Raw genomic sequence first — 20,429 nt, forward strand, 5'->3', positions numbered from 1 at the left:
AACTAACAGTGCATTTTAGTCTATAAACCACATGGGGATTATGTGGTGATTTCCGAATGTCAGCGGGGTAATCCACACCCGGCCCAAACCACAAGGCGCTAAAGTAAAGTTTTCCCTAAAAGATATATGGGCAAATGGATAGGTTTATTTGTGACTGTTGGGTAGGATCCATTTTGTTAGTATTGTTTATGTATTGCTCCTAGTTTCTTTGCCTTCTTTACTGATGGCATAAGTAACTAGGGGCAAAATATATTAGCAACACATTTTGATTGTATTTTGGTTTAGTACATCTCCCCCCTATCTTAGGGGGGTGTAGTAGATTATGATTGTATTTTGGTTTAGTACATCTCCTCCCTATCTTAGGGGGGTGCAGTAGATTATTGTTTTGTTTGTAGGAAGAACTTGGGGCATGTCCCTTGTAAACTTATATATTTCGTTATTTTATTTTATGACTTACCTATTCAAAAAAAGAACTAAGAAGAACATCTTCCTTTTCTGTCTGTTTGTAATAGCAAAATTTGATTATGGAGGAGGAATGTGCAAAAGGGAGCACATATTAAAAAGAGAAAATGTAAAGGAGAATTAAAAAAACTACAAGGAAAGATGATTTTAGCTTATTTTTAAGAGTAATGTTCTTCTCTTTACATGTGCAGTTTTTACAAAATATAAGTATTATTCTTAAAGGTACATTAGGTTGATTTTTGATTGCAAGCATTATTCTTCTTACAACTGCTCTTGATGCATTTCCATTACTCTTAACGGTACATTAGGTTGAATTTAATTTTTATTTTATTTTATTTTATTTTTTATTTTTTTGCTGCATTTATGGTTCTATGAGAGTCATGTAATTTGAAGTAATATCAGTTTTATTCATCTCAGGTGCTCAAGGATGCAAATAGTTTTCTTCTTGGAAATGTTTACATATCTGTATGTGAGAATGAAAAATATGATTCAACAAGGAAAAAGGTATAGTTGCAGGTTTGGTTTTGCTTTTTAATGACCAACTTTAAAAAATATCTGTTTTTTAATTTTGTTTGCAATTTTTGGTGTTTGGAATGACATGCCCAAACAGAGAGTTATGACAGATTTTATTTGCCTCTCCCTTATGTAGTTTTCTTTGCGAATTGAATGTTGGACCATGTCTATACAAGATCCAGAGAGTTATACAAAATGCACATTACTATGCAAGATCTAGGACCATACATTTCACAATGATTTATCACATCTGTCTCCTCTGAAAAAACAAATATTGTTTATAAGTTCTGCCTCATCTACTACGGCTTGATTTTGGTTTTTGCCCTTGGTGCCCAGGTTTTGTATTTTATAAATTGATGATGAATTAAAAGAAATTTACCTGCAGACAGGGTAGAGTCTTATAAAATGGTCCTCATTTTTTTTTGGACAGAAACTGGCTGTGTCTGTGCCACGGATCTCAATGATTTTGGACAGCTATGAATATCAGATGATAAAAGTTACACAACTGTATGCTATCTTGACCCCATCTGGTTCCTGACCGTGGAATAAGAATGCTCAGGTGACTTACCTTGATCTGAAAGAATATGAGTTTACCCCATAACAGTAAAGCAAAGTATGTTGAAAAAAGAAGCTAACATGAGCTTTGCAATTTGATTTGTGGCCTTCTGCTATTAGCTTTTTTAGGCTGGACTATGGTAGTAGAGTTATATGATGATATGAGTTTGTCACTACCTGCTCTTTATAGAAATTGATTGTAGGATTTCAAAAGATAGTTCAATCCGTACTACTGTTTTATTTGGTTCTAATTAGGATGCATGCATAGTGGCATGCATAGTTTATCTACTAGTTAGGTAATCAAGGCAAGTCGATAATTACATCAATATGCTATAAGAAATCAGGGTTTCCTGAACATTGATATATAAAAAATTTCACTCTGCAAGGGTTCTAAATCACAAGGGTCTTTGCCTTTCTTTTTTCTTCTTCCTTCTTTATTTTTTTATGTTTTCTAAAGAAGCAAATGAGTCTCACTTTCATTCTTGTTTTTCTACATATATGTCAAGGATGAAATTGGTTATAAGTACCAATCATAAATTGCTATACATTAATTGGTGCACTACCCTATTAGACATAAATCTCTTTGCTCCATGCTTCTAGTAATTTCCCCCCATCTCACTATGTGGCCAATATACACACCTCTGTTGAGTTTTGGTAATTGTTACTTTGTAATTAAAAAACCAGCCTGTAACAAATTACCCTGACTGTTAATGTTGTTTGATGACAGCGGAGGGGTATTCTTCATATACATGCCTGACAGGTAATGCCACCTTATCAACATTAAGCTACAAGATCTGAAGTTATTCTGAAACTTGGACATTTGTGTTGATTCCTAGTCAACAAAAAATTCTTCTTAGCTTTTCTTAATTAGTCCTGTGTTTTATCTTCTACTATCTAATTTGCTAAAAAGTTTGTAGTGGGCTTGAAAAAGTTGGCTCTCGATTTTAACTCAAGAGACATGACATTACGGATTTTTTTATTATTAGCAATACCCCATTAAGTGCCTAGTGGATTGGATCTTTTAATTATTGTGGAAATTAAAATGTTTAGAGAGGAGTGTCCTTCCTCAGTTATTTACATTTTGCTCATGTTTTGAAAGGTTTTAAACTTGGTATGGACTTTAATCTATTCAAACTAATTATCCTTATGCATTGTAACTTTTATCTTAAAAAAGGCCTATGGTTTGCTGCAATGTTTGCCAGCGCTGGGACCACTGTTAGTGTGATGGGATCAGGTATCTTCTAGTCATATATTCTATTTGTGCATGACAAATACAAGTTTTGCAAGGGATACATATATATATAATTTGGAATGCTTGTGTTGCCCAAATCAAAGTTTTTCATTTTTGATTCCATGTATAAATCTTAATGTTAGCAGAATTTATATAGTCATGGTCTTAATAAATGAAGAAGGCAGTACTTGGTTTTCTTATTGCCCCTATTGAATGTAAAGGACTTTGATTCTCTCCATTCCATGGAGGTAATGGAGGATTTCCATTACAAATCTAATGTGGGTTTTTTGTTTTTTTAATTTTCTTTCTCTCTCTCATTTTTTAATTAAGGTATTCTTCTGGTATGGTCTTTTGCTTTTCTCAGTTCTCTTGCATTTTGGTTTCTTGAATGTTAATTTGTGTACTTTGCTTATGTTGATTGCCTTCCTATGCATTCAGCTATGTTGCATTGCTTGGTTGGTCTGTATTTCCCTTGTAGTGTTCTCATTTTGGAGTTGGAAAGTGTCCAGTTTTTTAACTTAAAAGTCAGAGATTTGCAGGTGGATGAATGGGTCAATGTAGTCAGATTTTGGAAGGAAGATCAATCATATTGATGCACTAGAAATTCACTTGGTTGGGTTTATTTATTAGTTTCTTGTTGATAGAAATTCACTTGGACTTGAGTTGGTTACTTGTTCAATGTAGTCAGATTTTTGGGAGGAATATCATAAATCATAATGATGCACTATGCTAGATATCGACCAATTTAGTAATTTATTCTTCAGATTATTTCTTGCAATTATTTAAGCTTACTATTTTCATGTTCTAATGTCATAAATTCATTTAAATTTCCTGGTATATTACGCTAAGCTTTGCTGGAGTACTTAATTTTCTCCATTGTAGTTTCATTTCAACTTTATGATCTCAAGCAGCAAGGATTCATAGAGACAGGAGGTAATCTTTCTTTTATTTATGTTTCTTTTCTGTTGATGAAATGAATTAATCAATTTCTAATTTGATTATTAGATGAAGTAAGAAAGAAACTTTCCGGGCCCAAGAAGAAAACTTTGAAATATTTTCTCTTATTTTTCTTTCCTTTTCTCTTCACAATAAGAACCAAACAAAAGAAAGTGAAAGAATTGGAGGAAAAGAAAAGAAATCCCTTGTTCTTTTCATTTGCTCCAAACACAGATAGTTGGTTGCCCCTTGCCTTTGAAATATCTTCTACTGAATGATGCTAACTTTGGAATCTAGAAGTTCTATTTCGTGCAATCAAACCTTTTGAGGTGTTCTACACATGTAACCTTTGGTTCTTGCCTTTGCTGAATTACTTTTGACGACCTCGGCTAAACTTACACCAAGCAAGGTTCAAAACGTGTTGTAACACTTAAACGAGCAAGGACAAGACTCGAAATGCAAGTTTACAAGACAGAATCTCATGAATGCATATAAGTATGGTGAGGGTAGCGTGAGGGTTATTACAGTTCTCGCCTTTGCTGAATTACTTTTGTGCTCCTCTTTTTTTTTTGGATATTTACGCTTCAGGTTTGATTTTCCTTTCTTGCCTTACTTTTGCATATTGTTTCATTCTCAACTGTCTTTTTTCTCTTGTATTTTGCTGTCTTTCAGAATGATGTCAAGCGATAGCGATGAATTTCTCATCGATGGCCTTGATGATGATTCTTCCCACAAAGGGGCTTCCAGATTTTGGAGGAACCACTTCAAATTTATTTGATTTTCTGGATTTTCTAGATTTTCTTTGGAATATTTTACCATATTTGCATCTATATTATGCTTCAAATTGCACGTTGGGTTGTGATAAATTCATCTTAGTTTGGTAATAATAAATTAGTCTTAGTTTGGCAATAAAGTTATAGCTCTGTGTCTTGATCTCATTGTACTTCTCTTTATTTTAGTAATAAAATTTCTTACCCAAAAAAATGGTTTGAGTAGAATATGGAATGGCTGAATTGAATTTGTTGAGAAAAGCGTCTCAATTTTTTTCAAATAAGTGAGATTGTATGTTGAGCAGAACATCTCAGTTTTTAAAGAAGCTGAGATTTTTTTTCCTTAAAATTGAGATTATAATTTGACAAAGGGTCACATTTAAAAAAAAAAAAATGATATCTTATTGCTACAATCACTTACACTTTTAATATCGCTGATAAAAATTGTGATAAAAAAATTACATAAATAATCACACCATCGTCCATCACAATTTTTATAATGGAAAAAATTGAGATTTTATTCATCATTGTTTTTATCGTCGGGTGACTAGGAGGAGGTGCCTAAATTTTATAGATGATCAAAATAAAGTGTCTACAATAACTGTCAATTCAATTCTATTGTCCGGTTCCTAGCAGTGAGTGGGGTTAGCTGCTTTAGGTGAAACAGGGTGGTCGGCTGGTATAGCTGGACTCCATCATGAGAGAACTAATCCCATCACCAACAATGGGAATCCTGTAGTAGCCGAAAGATTGTGGAATCCAGTAATGAAGATGATGCCAAAAAGGCCAAAAATAAGTATTTAAATAAAGGAAAATTATACATGTTTCTGAAGTACTATATATCTTTTTGTGTTCTTCAATTACCTAATATAATACCTTGTATATTCACTTTCTTCACTAATTATTGTTGGGATTTGGGATCCCGCCCAAGACCTTACAGAAATCATAACAAGCAGAAAAATACACCCACTCTCTAGGAGACACAATATTTAACGTGGTTCGGCCTCAATGTTTACGTCCACGGGAGAGTAGCCGGTTATCACTATAACAATGGAGATATTACAGAAAGATTACAATAGAGGAGGAGCTCACACTCTCCTCACTCACACACTCTCCCGTCTCCCTCGCTCACACCGAGGGAGACGGTCTCTCCGCCTCACATATCTCACTCTCTGTGGTTTGCTCTGCTCACACTCTCAAACCCTCCCCTCAGCCTCCATTTATACACTAACAGAATGGAGATGAAGAGGCTGGCCTTGCATATGGCTAGCTATCTTGTGTGTTGGCTTCCTAACATGGCCAGCTCATGTGTGTTGGCTTTGCACATTGCCAACACTTGCAGCACATGGAGAATCACATCTCACATGGGGTGATGATATCTAACAAATCACCCCCTCAACCCATGTGAGGTGATCCACTGCACACACTGTTGGTAATCTTGTCACGTCCAAATTTCAGCATAGTCTTCTTCTCCTCACTGAGATGCTTGCACCCCTTGAAGCTAGAGATAATACACCAGAGATATAAGAGGAGGAGGGAATCCTACATCCTCAACTCAACTCACACCACTCTCTGATTTGGAGAGAGCCTCTGCTTCTATCTCCCACAGATCTCTTCCACGCATCTGTCTCGGATGTCTATACCTGCTATGCTTGAACTTGCGCAACCAAGATATCCGACACCCCCTGATTGAATGTCTTGCACCCCCTGCTCGGGATACCCTTGCATTACTGTGCAACTCCTTGCATGATGAACACGGGAGCAACTAAAAAACTTCAGAGTTTGACATATCAACATCCTCAATTTTCCTTGCTCGGAGCTTATTTCTGAACAACCAGCCTTTGCTTTCTGCACTTCAAAACAACTTCCCAGCGATCTCATACGCCCGTTGTCTGTGCTGCAATCCCTGATATTCGGTTCCGTCTCACTTGTACGTCCGTACTGATGTTTGACAGTTAGCCCTTCTGCCAAGACAACTTCCACCGGTCAGTACAAATTACCACTATGCAACTCCGTGCATAGTGCTCGCACCCATGGCTTCTGGTCTCCCTGCGTCAAGCTTGCTTGAGGGATCTGCATCAACTCTATCATCTGCTGCCATGGAACTAAAGAAACCACCATAGAGAAATAAGACTTGCCATTCCTTGGCACGCACTCTTGTGTTTTACCTGTCTCAATTTCTCTGTCTGGAAGTTCCTGTGAACTGTCAACAACCCGCTGCTGCACACTCTTCTCGCGCCTCTGTACGACACTCTAGCGTACCCTTCGACTGGCATTTGACAACACTCATCTTTGTCAAAACTTCTCCTTCCAGTCTGTACAGTTTGTTGCACAATTTGCCTTGCAACATTTCTCTATCACCTCTGTGTACATGAAGAACCCCGCCACTAGATGAGAAACAATTTCCTTTTAGATCTAACATACTCAGGGAGATTAGATTCCTCCGTACTCCTGGCACATGTTGGACCTCAGATAAAATTACTTTTCTTCCAGCCTTAGTAAGGAACCGCACTGTCCCTATGCCGACAACTCTGTTCACTGTGTTGTTGGCCATCCGAATAATGCTACCGCTGACTCTTCGGTAAGTGGAGAAAAGCTTCCTATCCGTACATATGTGGAACGTACACCCTGAATCTAAAATCCAGCCGGGTGTCTCCAACTCTGACGAGATTGTAAGCATCACCTCTTCATCGTCAGAGGAATTCACTGCAACTACTGTAGTTGAGGGACCTCTGTGTCCCTTAGCCTTCTCTTTGGCTTGTTGCCAAATCATCTATCCGTCGATGAATGGTCTTCTCTTCTAATTGAACCAAATCTTCTGACGAACTCCGGAGATAATCATTTCTGCAATCCTCTGATCACCCCTGACCAATCTTGATCTCCCTCGATCTGCCATTTAATCAAGCCTGATCTCTTCTGGTCTTCAATAATCTATCTCGAGTTGTACCTGGTTGTCCATTCTGGTTAGAATCTACCCATTCTAACCTCTTCAGTGAATCCACAGCGTTCCACAATATCCGGCAACCTCCCTTCGAGTATTGAAGACGACAAACTCCCATGTTTTGACAATCTTTCCAAACCATTCAGAATTTCACTGTTCTGACCTCGCGGTTGCGTCCGGGGCGGTCCGTTTAGCTAGAACCAACCTTCGCTGCATTTCCGGGGACCTCACTGAAAACTATCCCCGAAAGCTGGGCCACACCACAATTTTCTGAAAATTCTGGGCCAAATTGCAATTTTCAGAAGTTCAGGAAATATTCCGTGTTCCAACAGAATATTCCGTCCGCTGCACCTGATGCCGTTCGTCTCTTTAATCTGCCTTCTTTTTACAGAAACTCCGTCTCCAAAATCTGACCTTACGGATGTGTCCGGAATACTTCAAATAGTCGGAAACCACTATTGGATCACCAAAAACGGACTCCAAATGGCTTCGATCTAGCCAAAACATTTTGTACGCCTCAGATCTGCGGCTGCACCTTAGCCGCGAAGCACTGGATCCTTCCTCCTGCGGCTACACCCTTGCCGCATCGCACTGGATTCCTCCCTGCCTCTGGTTGACGGGGCAGACACGTGGCATACCTTTGCTGACGTGTCGCCACGTGTTGACGACGTGGCACGCTAACGCGGCACGCGCGTGGTGGACACGCGCTACGCCCACTCGTCTTCTTCATTCTTCCGCACGTGGCTCGTGTGCGTGAGACTGGGCCGACGCGCCGACTGTCTTCACGACGCGTGGGGGCGCGTGCAGAGACTAGGCCTCACGCGCCTTCTTCAGGAGGCGCGTGAGGGCGCGTGGAGACTCCTCTGGGTGTCTGCTTTACATGGTTGGACTCCTCTTCTCGAGCCCTTGCTCCTGGTATGCTCAAAACCGGATTTCGAGCAACTTGATTTCTGGGTAGTTTCAAACAACACGCTATTTTTGTTCCGAAACGCCACCAACGAGGCTCTGATACCACTTGTTGGGATTTGGGATCCCGCCCAAGACCTTATAGAAATCATAACAAGCAGAAAAATACACCCACTCTCTAGGAGACACAATATTTAACGTGGTTCGGCCTCAATGCTTACGTCCACGGGAGAGTAGCCGGTTATCACTATAACAATGGGGATATTACAGAAAGATTACAATAGAGGAGGAGCTCACACTTTCCTCACTCACACACTCTCCCGTCTCCCTCGCTCACACCGAGGGAGACGGTCTCTCCGCCTCACATATCTCACTCTCTGTGGTTTGCTCTGCTCACACTCTCAAACCCTCCCCCCAGCCTCCATTTATACACTAACAGAATGGAGATGGAGAGGCTGGCCTTGCATATGGCTAGCTATCTTGTGTGTTGGCTTCCTAACATGGCCAGCTCATGTGTGTTGGCTTTGCACATTGCCAACACTTGCAGCACATGGAGAATCACCTCTCACATGGGGTGATGATATCTAACAATTATAACGTTATAGAATATCACGTATCTATACTCTGAGGTCATATTTGATTCATAACACTAATAGTGAAGGTATTAATAATCTCATCAAATTAGTATGGTATTCACTATCTAATTAGATTAGTGGGATAAATTATCCCCTTATCTATTGTTTAATTTGCATTGGATAAGAAAACATATGAATATAGAATTACAACTATATTTATTGTCTTTTCTAATCTTACCCTATCAACGTTTCTTCAAAATCTTTACTTTATCAAAATTTCTTCATAAACATGGTTTTGAAAAAAATTATAAATAATAAATAAAAGTAAAACAAAAATACAAAGGTCATGTTTGGTTTTTTTTTTTAATTTTTATTAAAATATAAACTAATTTGATAAAATAAATATCAAAAAATATTTTTAAATTTAAAAAAATTATTTTTAACCTTCTAAAATATAAAATTATATAAAAATAATAAGAGTTTTAATTTTTAGTCATGGTTAAAAGAATCTTTTTATTTTATTTCTCAGCTCAGAATATATAATCTCACCCTTACCACATTATTAAAAATCTTACAAATTTGTTGGATTAATTAACCATTGGATTAATAATAGTAAAACAAAATTTTAAAACAAACACAAGAATATTGGGCCCACAGATTAATAGTCACAATCACATACTCTAACCCTACCAATCAAACATGTCCCGAAATTATTGGATAATTACTCAAAATAAATAAATAAATAATAAAAAAGTCGTCTTCATTCCTTTAATAATGCAAATAGTAAAATGCATGCCTGTCTGTGTGTGCCCACGAACAAACGAAGGCTCTAACTTTTGAAGCGGGATCTTTTCCTTGTTCTTCTTAATTCCCTACTTATAGGCCATTAGATCTACTTTTGAACTCAATTTCGATAATTTGAGTCATTTATATTTTAAAATTTATTGAGTATATTATACTCGTAAAAAATCAAATTGATCGAATATCAGAAACTACAAATCATTTTTAAAAAAAATTTAATAAACAGTTTTTCGAACACATGTTTTCTGATATCTGATTAACTTGATTTTTTTATATACTCAGGCCTCGTTTGGCAAGAGGCTATTTTAGTCAATTAGCCAAAAAATTATTAAATTAGCCAAAAAGCCAACAACCCATACAAAAAAGTCAAAGATTCTCTTTTCTCTCTACTTTTTGCACATCTTTTCGTAATTAGTCAAAAAGTCATCCCAAACATACAAGTTTTTTTTACCTACCTTTTTAGCCAAATAGCCAAAAAGTTATTAAATTAGTCTGTTCCCAAACGAGGCCTCAATAAATTTTAAAATGTGAACAGTTCGAATTATTAAAATTAAATCCAATGACCCAACAAGTAAGGAATTAAGGGGAGAAATCAAGATGAAGATTCTGATTCCTAACTTTTATGCTGTCCTCCCCTAAAGTGTAGGACTTACCAATTATTTGATGAAAAATGCCTGGGATCTTTTTTTTTTAAGACGAAAAATGTTTGGGAGCACTAAAAAGGGATCACTAAAGGGAGCACTAATAATGTGGCAGTGGGCCCTGCCCACTTTCTATGCCTTGTTTTTATTTTTTTATTATTTTTTTTGTCATTCCCAATGTATTAGTGCTATTAGTGGTGTATTTTTTAGTGGTCTAAATCATTGTTGTTTTTAAGACCTGACAAATTTCTTTAGATTTTAATTATTGATGTATGTGTGAGATCTATTCATATATATGTGAGATTCACACCATCAATGATTAAGATTTAAAGAGAGTTGTGAAGATCTAAAAAGAAAAAGAAATCTCAATTATTTTTGTTATTTGCTGAGGTTGTAGTTGATAAATTATGCACTATCATCTAAAAAAAGTCAATTTCGGAAAACTGACGTCGGTAGGATTTATAATTGAAAAAATTATCAATAAGTTATATTTTATTTTAAGATTATTATTGATTACTAAGTTATATTTTATTTTAAGATTATTATTGATTACTATTAAATTTTAATATAAATAATTAAATCTTACTTTTCTTAAAACGTTTTTATAAACTTCATTTCTCAATAATGATGTATTTTATCCAAATGTTATCTCTCACTTAATATGAATAATAATTTCATTAATATTTTAAGGGGAAATTACAAAAAAAAAAAAAAAAAAACCCTCAAGAATTTGACCTTTGTAACCACATAAATATTGAGCTTTTAATTTTTTCCAATTTAAACCCCAACATTTCGATATGTTTTCAATTTGAACCATTTGCATATTTTCATTAAGTAAAATTGATGAAAAAAATAATATTTTAGTTATTAAACTCAACGAAAATGAGTGTTTTAGACATTTTATGTAACGTCCCAAAATAAACACCATATATATATATATATATATATATATACATCCATCTCATAATAACCAATAAATAGCAACATAATTGAATAGATAAGCTTTCATTAATCAGAATTTGATATACAAATGGTGACACATGCGATATATATTCATAAACAGTATATCCTGAATCTACAACATGTGTTACGAGATAGTGAAAAGAAGTGAAAACTGAATAGATAATCTTATGCCCTAAAGACTTACATCTTTCCAAGTCAGTGCTTGGGTACATTAAAAGTGAGTCTAAGCTCAATACAAATAAAGCCCTAGGTTTGTACAAAATTAAATACAAAATAACAAAACTGAGCCTTCAGCTCTATAGTCCTCCCAAGCTAAGTCCTTGGTGGAGACATATTACTAGTACTTGAAAATGGTTTTTCCATATAGGGTGAGTCAAAACCCAGTAGAAATAATCCAATACAATATATGAATCTTAACAAGATATAAGGGTAAAATACACATGCAATGCCCATGTCAAAACATTTTACATTTCTTTCCTAAAAACCATGCCATGCTCAGTTTATATCACAATCCTCAATTTATGCCTTTTACAATAGAAAGTAAGGAGGAAATCTCAAACCAATACAACTTTTCATGGATATTTCATTCCCGGGAAACCATCAAATGGCACCCATGTAAACGTAGCCTATACAAGCGCTACTATTGCCATTTTACGGATATACATGGGAATCGGCACCCATGTATTCGTGCGTTTTTCGAGACTTTCACCCTGGACACACAAGCCAACTTGATTTAGTGATACACACCTCTTTCCCACGTTCATCCATTTTTTTCAAAATCATATACATTTTCAATGTATTAAATAATAAATAATGTTCAATGCACATGGATGAGAAATTAGTTTTAGTTCACCTAATTCTCTTACAATTTCTGCAACACTATAACTATCTTTCACCAATAGCCCAAAACAAAAGTCTCTAATAAATAGAAAATTTCAATAACAATATACATTATTATCATTTCCAAGATGTGAGCGATATAACATATCCAACTCCACCATCATCATCAATATCCCCTATCACCATCATCAAGACGTGAGCAATATTACAAGTCCAACATCATCCTTCAACATTTTTCCAACACGAGCAAAATCTCGTTTTTTTTTCAAAATCATTTTTGAGTAGAGAAAGACATCATTCTAATTACATAAAACCCAACATCATTCTTATTATCTTTACGGGATCAACATTTGAGATTTCTAGGGTAAAAATCCCTTTTCACTTTACAAATCATTTTCAAAGGTAAAAACCCATCACTTCATCATATATCAACACTAAACATCTTTTTACAAGCATTTCCAACAAACTATTTGAAAACCACTCTTTTTGATTGCCAACCAAAACCCTAGAGTTGTCCAAAATCTCCAAAAATCATAATATTGTTTTAGAAATGTCACATAACTAGGTTAAGAATCATAAGAGGGTGCGGAGAATCCCTACCTCAAACTTAGAAGATGAAGAAGGAAGAAAATTTCAAAAGTTGACGGCAACGAAACAATGATTTGCCCCGATCAAAAAGAAACCCTCAACAAGCTCTACACTTAATCTCAAATGAGCAAGGTGAGGAGATGCTTCTAAGTGAGTAGATCTGAAGATCTTTTAGCGAAAAAAGTGAGTTTAGAGAGAGAAAAGAGTGATTCACGGTTTAGAGAGGAGAAAGAGAAGATAAAGTGAAGAAAAGAGTAAGTGAGGGCCCTATTTAGAGTGCTAGGTTAAAGTGAAATAAAGTCCCAAAGTCAACCCAAAAAAAAGTCAAAATCCCCAAGAAGTAGGACCCAAAACGAACTAAAATCAGAAAAAACTCACAGGGGTCGACCCTTTTGTCGGTGGTGTCGACCATTCAAGAAGAATTGACAAAAAGACAATACTGGCTATAGACAAGGTGTTGACCCTTGGACTAGAGGTATCGACACTAAATTTTAGCAACTAAACCCACATTTTGCAGTAGACAAGGGTCGACCCTTTCTACACTGGTGTTGACCCTTGAGGCCAACAACAAAAGAGAAGTGTTGACACTACCAAGGCTGGTATCGACCCTAAATTTCAGTAGTTGTTCCAAGAACATAGCAGTGAGACGGTGTCGACACCTCCAAAGCCAGTGTTGACCCTAGGAGCACAACAAGACAAAGAAAATGAGGCAGTGTCGACACTAACAAGAATGGTGTCGACCTCTGAAGCCAAAACCAAACATAAAGAGAAAAGAACGACCATCACGAATATGGTTTCCCAGATTCAAAAGCAATAAATGGGTTGGGTCTAAGCCCAGATCGCTAATTTCGTCCTCGAAATTGTAAATCAAACTTTAAAACTATGTTTAAACTAATTACAACAATGATAATTAATCAATTCCAATACCATGACTCATCAACTGGTCATTCATTCTCATCAATCATGATAAACAAGTTCTCAATACTGAATATACAATTTACATTTCCAAAACATATACAATGTTTATATTAAATCAATATAACAAAAGTTTCAATACATGCTTAAACATTAACAAATAGGTCTAGATACTTCTCACGGACTTCCAACTCACGTTCCCAAGTTGCTTCCTCAACTCCGTGATGTCGCTAATACTTTAACCAAGGGAATTGTCTTGCTTCGCAAGACTTGGTCTTGAGTATCCAAGACTCTCACCGGTCTTTCCTCATACGAGGCATCCTCATCTACCTCTAAGTCGGTCCAATCCAATACATGCGATGGATCCGGCTCATACTTCCGAAGCATACAAATATGAAACTCATCATGAATCTCGAAAAGCTATGGCGGCAAGGCCAAGCGATAAGCTACATCTCCAATCCGCTCAAGGATCTCAAAAGGCCAGATAAATCTAGGAGATAACTTCCCACTCTTCCCAAACCTCATCAAACCTCGTCTAGGTGATATCTCCAAGAAGACGTGATCTCCTGCCTCAAAGGATAACGGTCTCCTTCTACGGTTGGCATAGCTCTTTTGATGACTCTAAGCTGTGACCAACCTCTTACGAATAAATGCAACTTTTTTCGTCGTTTCCCAAACTAATTCTGGACCCAACATAGGTGTATCGCCCACCTCGGCCTAACATACAGGAGACCTACACGGTCGGCCATACTAGGCCTTAAACGGTTCCATGCCAATACTCGAGCAGAAGCTATTGTTATAGGTAAACTTCACTAAAGGCAAGTGCCTCTCTCACGACCCCTTAAAGTCAAGAATACAACCCTGAAGCATATCCTCTAGAATCTGAATAGTGCGCTCTGACTGCTCGTCAGTCTGAGGGTGATACGCGGTGCTAAAAGTTAATCTCGTGCCGAAGGCATTCTATAGGCTCTGCCACAACTGAGCCGTAAAATGTGGATCTCTATCCAAAACAATTGTTATAGGGACCCCATGCAACCTCACCATGTCCCTAATTTAAAGGTCGGCTAGATAATCTACCGAGTCACTCATGTGCATAGGTACAAAGTGTGCTGACTTGGTTAAGCAATCAACTACCATCCAAATGGGGTCATTATCCCGTTAAGTCCTCGGAAGACCCATAACAAAATCCATAGTGACATGTTCCCACTTCCACTCGGCTATGTGCAAGGTTTGTAATAACCCACTGGCCTCTGATGTTTGGCGTTCACTTGTTGACAAGTAAGGCACCTCGACACAAAAGTGGCTACATCCCTCTTCATACCTCTCCATCAAAATTGGCGACTAAGGTCACAATACATCTTTGTGCCTCCCGGATGCACCGCAAGGCTTGAGTGGTGAAACTCTCGGAGTACTTCCTCTCGGCAAGACTTCGACACGAAAGGACAGTCAAAGTATCTAACACTCGAGTCAGAATATACGTTCAAGCCTTTCTCTACCTTTCCACTAGAGATCTTCTCTTGAAGGGTTTCTACCTCAAGATCACCCCTCTGCGCTTCTATAATTCGGCTCACAAGTGTAGGTTGTGCAACTATCGAAAACAAGGCTGCAGACTCAACGGACTCACCAAGATACAAGTCAAACTCATCAATAGCACCCAACATCCCACATTCTTGGATGACAATACAAGCTACACTACTAATGGATTTTTTACTCAATGCATCAGCTAGGGGTGGGCATAGGGTTATCCGACCCGCCCTACCCTACCTGAACTGTAAACCTTTGGGCGGTTTCGCAAACACATTAGGGTCGGGTGCGATTTGGATTATGGCTGAATTTTGGGTTGCGGGCGGGTTGCGAGTTTGAACCGAACCCGCCCAATCCGCTCGCTTAACATATATATATATATATATATATGTAAAATCTGAACCATTATATCTTCATCTTTATTCTTTAGTATAATAAACATACAAAAGTAAAAAAAAAAACCCTAACAACAATTCATTTGCGCAGCCGCAGCTGGAGAGAGCTGAGGTCCCTCATTCTCTCATCTTATATCAGTCTCTCTTTCTCTCTCTCTCGTTTTTCATCGCCGAACGACCTCTGTCTGCTCATCGCCGATCAACCTCTGGTTTGTCATCGCCGATCGACCTCTGTCTGCTCATCGACCGATCGACCTCTGGTCTGTCTGCTCATCTCTAACTTTGCTTTCTCATCGCCGATCGACCTTTAGTCTGTTTTCTCAGTGCTCATCCCTAGCTTTGCTTTCTCATCGCCGATCGAACTTTGGTTTGTCATTGCACCAATCGACCTCTGTTTTTTTTTTTTTTTATGTGAATAAATATGTTGAATTTGTTGATGTTGAATCTGTTTTTTTTTTTCTTTTTTTTTTTACAGATTCACAGGTATGTTTTTTTTACTCTATTTGTTTACAGATTCACATCACATGTATGCTTATTCACAACAGATCTGTTTATGCTTATTCACTGTATTTGTTTTAAATATTTTTTGAATATACATCTCAGAAATAAATTCGTTTTAGATCTGTTTAATCATTTGAATTTGTAATTAGATATGTTTTTTTATGTTGAATTTGTTTTAGATCTGTTTTTTATATATTAACTTATATACATCTCAGAAACAGATCTATTTTTTATGTTGAATTTGTAATTAGATCTCTAATTAGATTTGTTTATGTTTAAAACAGATCTGTTTATGCTTATTCACTCTATTTGTTTTAAATATTTTTTGAATATACATCTAAAAAATGGATTGGTTTTAGATCTGTTTAATCATTTGAATTTGTAATTAGATCTGTTTTTTATATATTGACTTATATACATCTCAGAAACAGATCTATTTTTTATGTTGAATTTGTAATTAGATCTTTAATTAGATCTATTTATGTTTAAAACAGATCTGTTTATGCTTATTAACTCTATTTGTTTTAAATATTTTTTTAATATACATCTCAGAAATAGATTGGTTTTAGATCTGTTTAATTATTTGAATTTGTAATTAGATCTGTTTTTTATGTTGAATTTGTTTTAGATCTATTTTTTATATATTAACTTATATACATCTCAGAAACAGATCTGTTTTTTATGTTGAATTTGTAATTAGATCTTTAATTAGATCTGTTTATGTTTAACAGATCTGTTTATGCTTATTCACTCTATTTGTTTTAAATATTTTTTTAATATACATCTCAGAAATAGATCGGTTTTACATCTCAGAATTAGATCTTTAATTAGATCTGTCTATTTGTAATTACATCTGTAATTAGATCTGTTTATGTTGAATTTGTAATTAGATCTGTCCATTTGTAATTAGATCTGTTTATGTTGAATTTTTAATTAGATCTGTAATTAGATCTGTCTATTTGTAATTAGATTTGTTTATGTTGAATTTTTATTTGGAATTATTGAAATTGAATTTGTAATTTTTGTAATTTAGCTTTTTATTTTTTAGTTTGTTTTTATGCAGGGTTCATTAACCAAATGCATGGAATTGAAATTTTTAGAACTTTATTTTATTTTACAATTTTTTTTTTCTCTTGCATCTTGGAAGAATGTAATAGTTAATGAAGTTTGAATGATTTTATTTTAATTTTGGATGAATGTATATGTAATAGTTAAGCTTAGGATTTTGAATGATCTTATTTTAATTTTGTATTATTGGGTAGTAGTAGTAGTAGTAGATGAAGAATGGGAAAAAATTGAATTGTTGGGTAGTAGATTAATTTTGAAAGATTTTAGGATTTTGAATGATTTTGAATAATTTTAGGATTTTATGTGATTTGTTCTTGTTAGGAATTGATTTTGAAGCATTTTAGAAAATTGATTTTGAATGATTTGGAAGTTTTAATGATTTAATTATTAATGTTGAAGCATTTTAGAAAATTGGACCTAAAATAAATATTTACAAAATGGGGAAAAAAAATTCAAAAACTAATTTTTAAAAGGAAAAGTTCAAAAATACAAAATGGGAAAAAATTCAAACTGCAAATCGCCCGTACACCCACAAGCCCTATCTGCACAAACCGCAAACCGCACTGCGGGTGGGTCAAAATCGACTCGCAAACCGCACAAAATCGATCCGCGGACACCCCTAGCATCAGCCACTACATTGGCCTTCCCCGAATGATAATGCAACTCAAAGTCATAATCTTCTATAAACTCTATCCACCTCCTCTGCCTCAGATTCATGTCTTTCTGTGTAAACAGAAATTTCAAACTCTTGTGATCGGAAAATACTTCAAACTTCTCACCATACAAATAATGCCTCCAAATTTTCAAGGCAAAGATCACTGCTGCTAACTCTAAGTCATGCGTAAGGTAGTTCCTCTCATGTGTTTTCAACTGCCATGAGCCATAAGCTACCACTTTCCACTCTTGCATCAATACACAACCCAAACCTTCCCGTGAAGCATCACAATACATCGAATAGCCCAAATCCCTCTCCGAAATAATCAATACTGGAGTAGTTGTAAGACTAACCTTATGCTCTTGAAATGACTTCTCACAAGTCTTACTCCACACAAATTTAATTCCTTTCCTCGTCAGTCTAGTCAATGGTGAAGCTAATTTAGAGAAATCTTTCACAAACCGACGGTAATATCCGGCCAACCTCAAGAAACTACGGATCTCAAAGGCATTCTTAGGTTGTTCCCAATCTTGTACTGTTTCTATCTTTGAAGAGTCTACAGTCACTCCTTCCCCGGATACTATGTAGGTTAAGAACTTGACTTCTTTCAACCATAATTCACATTTTCCAAACTTAGCATATAGTTTGTGGACTCTAAGCAATTCAAGTACAACTCGCAGATGTTCTTTATGTTCCTCCTCAGAGGGTGAGTAGATTAAAATGTCGTCCACAAAGACAACCACAAAGCGGTCTAAGAACTCGCGGAAGATTTGGTTAAATAAATCCATAAACACGACTGATGCATTAGTTAGCCCAAAGGACATCACTAGGAACTCATAATGGCCATACCGTGTACGGAATGCCCTCTTCTGGATATCCTCTTTTACCCTTAACTGGTGGTAACCCGAACTCAAGTCTATCTTAGAGAAGCAACAAGACCCCTTCAACTGGTCAAACAAATCATTTATGCGTGGTATTTAGGTACTTATTGTTAACAGTTACCAGGTTCAACTTCCGGTAATCAATACAAAGTCGCAATGCACCATCTTTCTTCTTGGAAAAAAGCGCCAGTGCTTCCCAAGGCTAAGTACTAGGGCAAATAAAACCCTTATCTAACAATTCTAGGAATTGAATCTTCAACTCACTCAACTCGGCAAGTGCAAACCTATACAGTGCTATAGAAATCAGTACCGTGCCATATACTAACTCAATAGAGAATTCGATCTCACGATGAGGTGGCAAACTAGTGAGATCCTCTAGAAAAACATCTAGATATTCACAAACTACCCTCAACAACTCAACTCGGACTTTATTACACTAACTACCCAAGAAGTTTGCAAAAAGATAACTAAGCTTAGTCTGACTACGCGGATCATACACCAGTGATAAAAGTTTTTCGACTCTATCCCCCATGAAATAAAAACAATCACCGCTCAAGGTACATATAGTACCCCTCTGATGGTAACAATCTATGATAGCCCGATACGATGACAACCAGTTCATACCCAAAATAGCATCAAAACTCGACATGTTAATCAACACAAATGCAAAAAGAAGTCGGAGACCAACAACCTCTATGTTACAACCCCGATACGCTTGTTCCAAAACAATCTCACCACCAATAGGTGACTCGACACTAAGTGGAGATGCTAACTGAGCCAATTCTAACCCCAATGTCGATACAAATGCAGACAAAATAAAATAGTGGGATGCACCCGTATCAATCAATCTCACAACTGAAGGTGTTGGCACTATGTCTGGCATGGTAATAGCATACACACGCCCTGAAGGTCTCTACTTCACTTGCTCACTCCTCAAAGCATACGTCTAATATACTGATTGAGCCGAAGAGGCTCCCTAATTAGCCATCGAGACCTGTGCTGACTGTGCAGGCTGGTAGCTCTGTGTCTGCCTCGAACCAGACGTACCAGGTGTGCTACCCAAATGAGGAAAAAACCTCTTCAAGTACCCTACCTTCCTACACTAATAACAAGTGAGCGGTTGCCCTCTTCTTCGACTCTGGCTCTGAGAACAAACCACAGATGAAACTGACTGTTGCCCTCTTCCCTTTTGCAGGCAAGCTGGAGACTTGTGGCCTAACTGGCCACACTTAAAGCAAGTGAAATCTCTCTGGCCACTTCTCCTAAAACTCGAACTCAGTATTGGAAAAGTGGACCTCAACTAAGATCCCTGGGACTACTGTGGGGTAGAACCCCTCTGCCTCTTATTGTCCCCCTGAACATCCTGACCCCTTCTGAAGCCCCTCATCCGCTCCTCTTCCATTTGCATCACAGTCTCAAGATAAGCCGCCGACTCTACAAGTCGTCTGTAATCTCTAATCATTGAATCGACTACCTTGAAAAGAAACCCAGTCCTCAACCTTTTCTCGAATGCCACACAACAGCGCTCTTCTGTCGCCACTAACTCTGGTGCAAACCTTGATAGACTAGTAAATGCGACCTCAAACTCAGCCACTGGTGTGTTCAACTGCTTGAGCTTTGAGAACTGCTCCCTAACAGTGGGAGGTAAGAACTTGTCCTGGAAGGCATCGACGAAAGCCTCTCAAGTTACTCCTATGTGCTCATGCGCATACTTCCACCATTGACCCACATCTCCCTTCAGCTGGAAGGATGCCAAGGTCACTCTCAA

The 20,429-nt window shown here is 36.9% G+C and overlaps 1 long non-coding RNA gene across 1 annotated transcript; it reads left to right on the top strand.

The window, feature by feature from the left end:
* Positions 1-4,217: 4,217 nt before the first annotated feature.
* On the top strand, positions 4,218-4,681 carry LOC145823362 (uncharacterized). The gene is made up of 2 exons (XR_014365641.1): positions 4,218-4,285; positions 4,370-4,681. It is a non-coding gene; the product is annotated as an uncharacterized LOC145823362 (long non-coding RNA).
* The last annotated feature ends 15,748 nt before the right edge of the window (positions 4,682-20,429 follow it).

This window comes from Camellia sinensis, chromosome 4 (genome assembly GCF_055761805.1).
Source record: "Camellia sinensis isolate YWXY chromosome 4, ASM5576180v1, whole genome shotgun sequence".
Taxonomy (NCBI): Eukaryota; Viridiplantae; Streptophyta; class Magnoliopsida; order Ericales; family Theaceae; genus Camellia; species Camellia sinensis.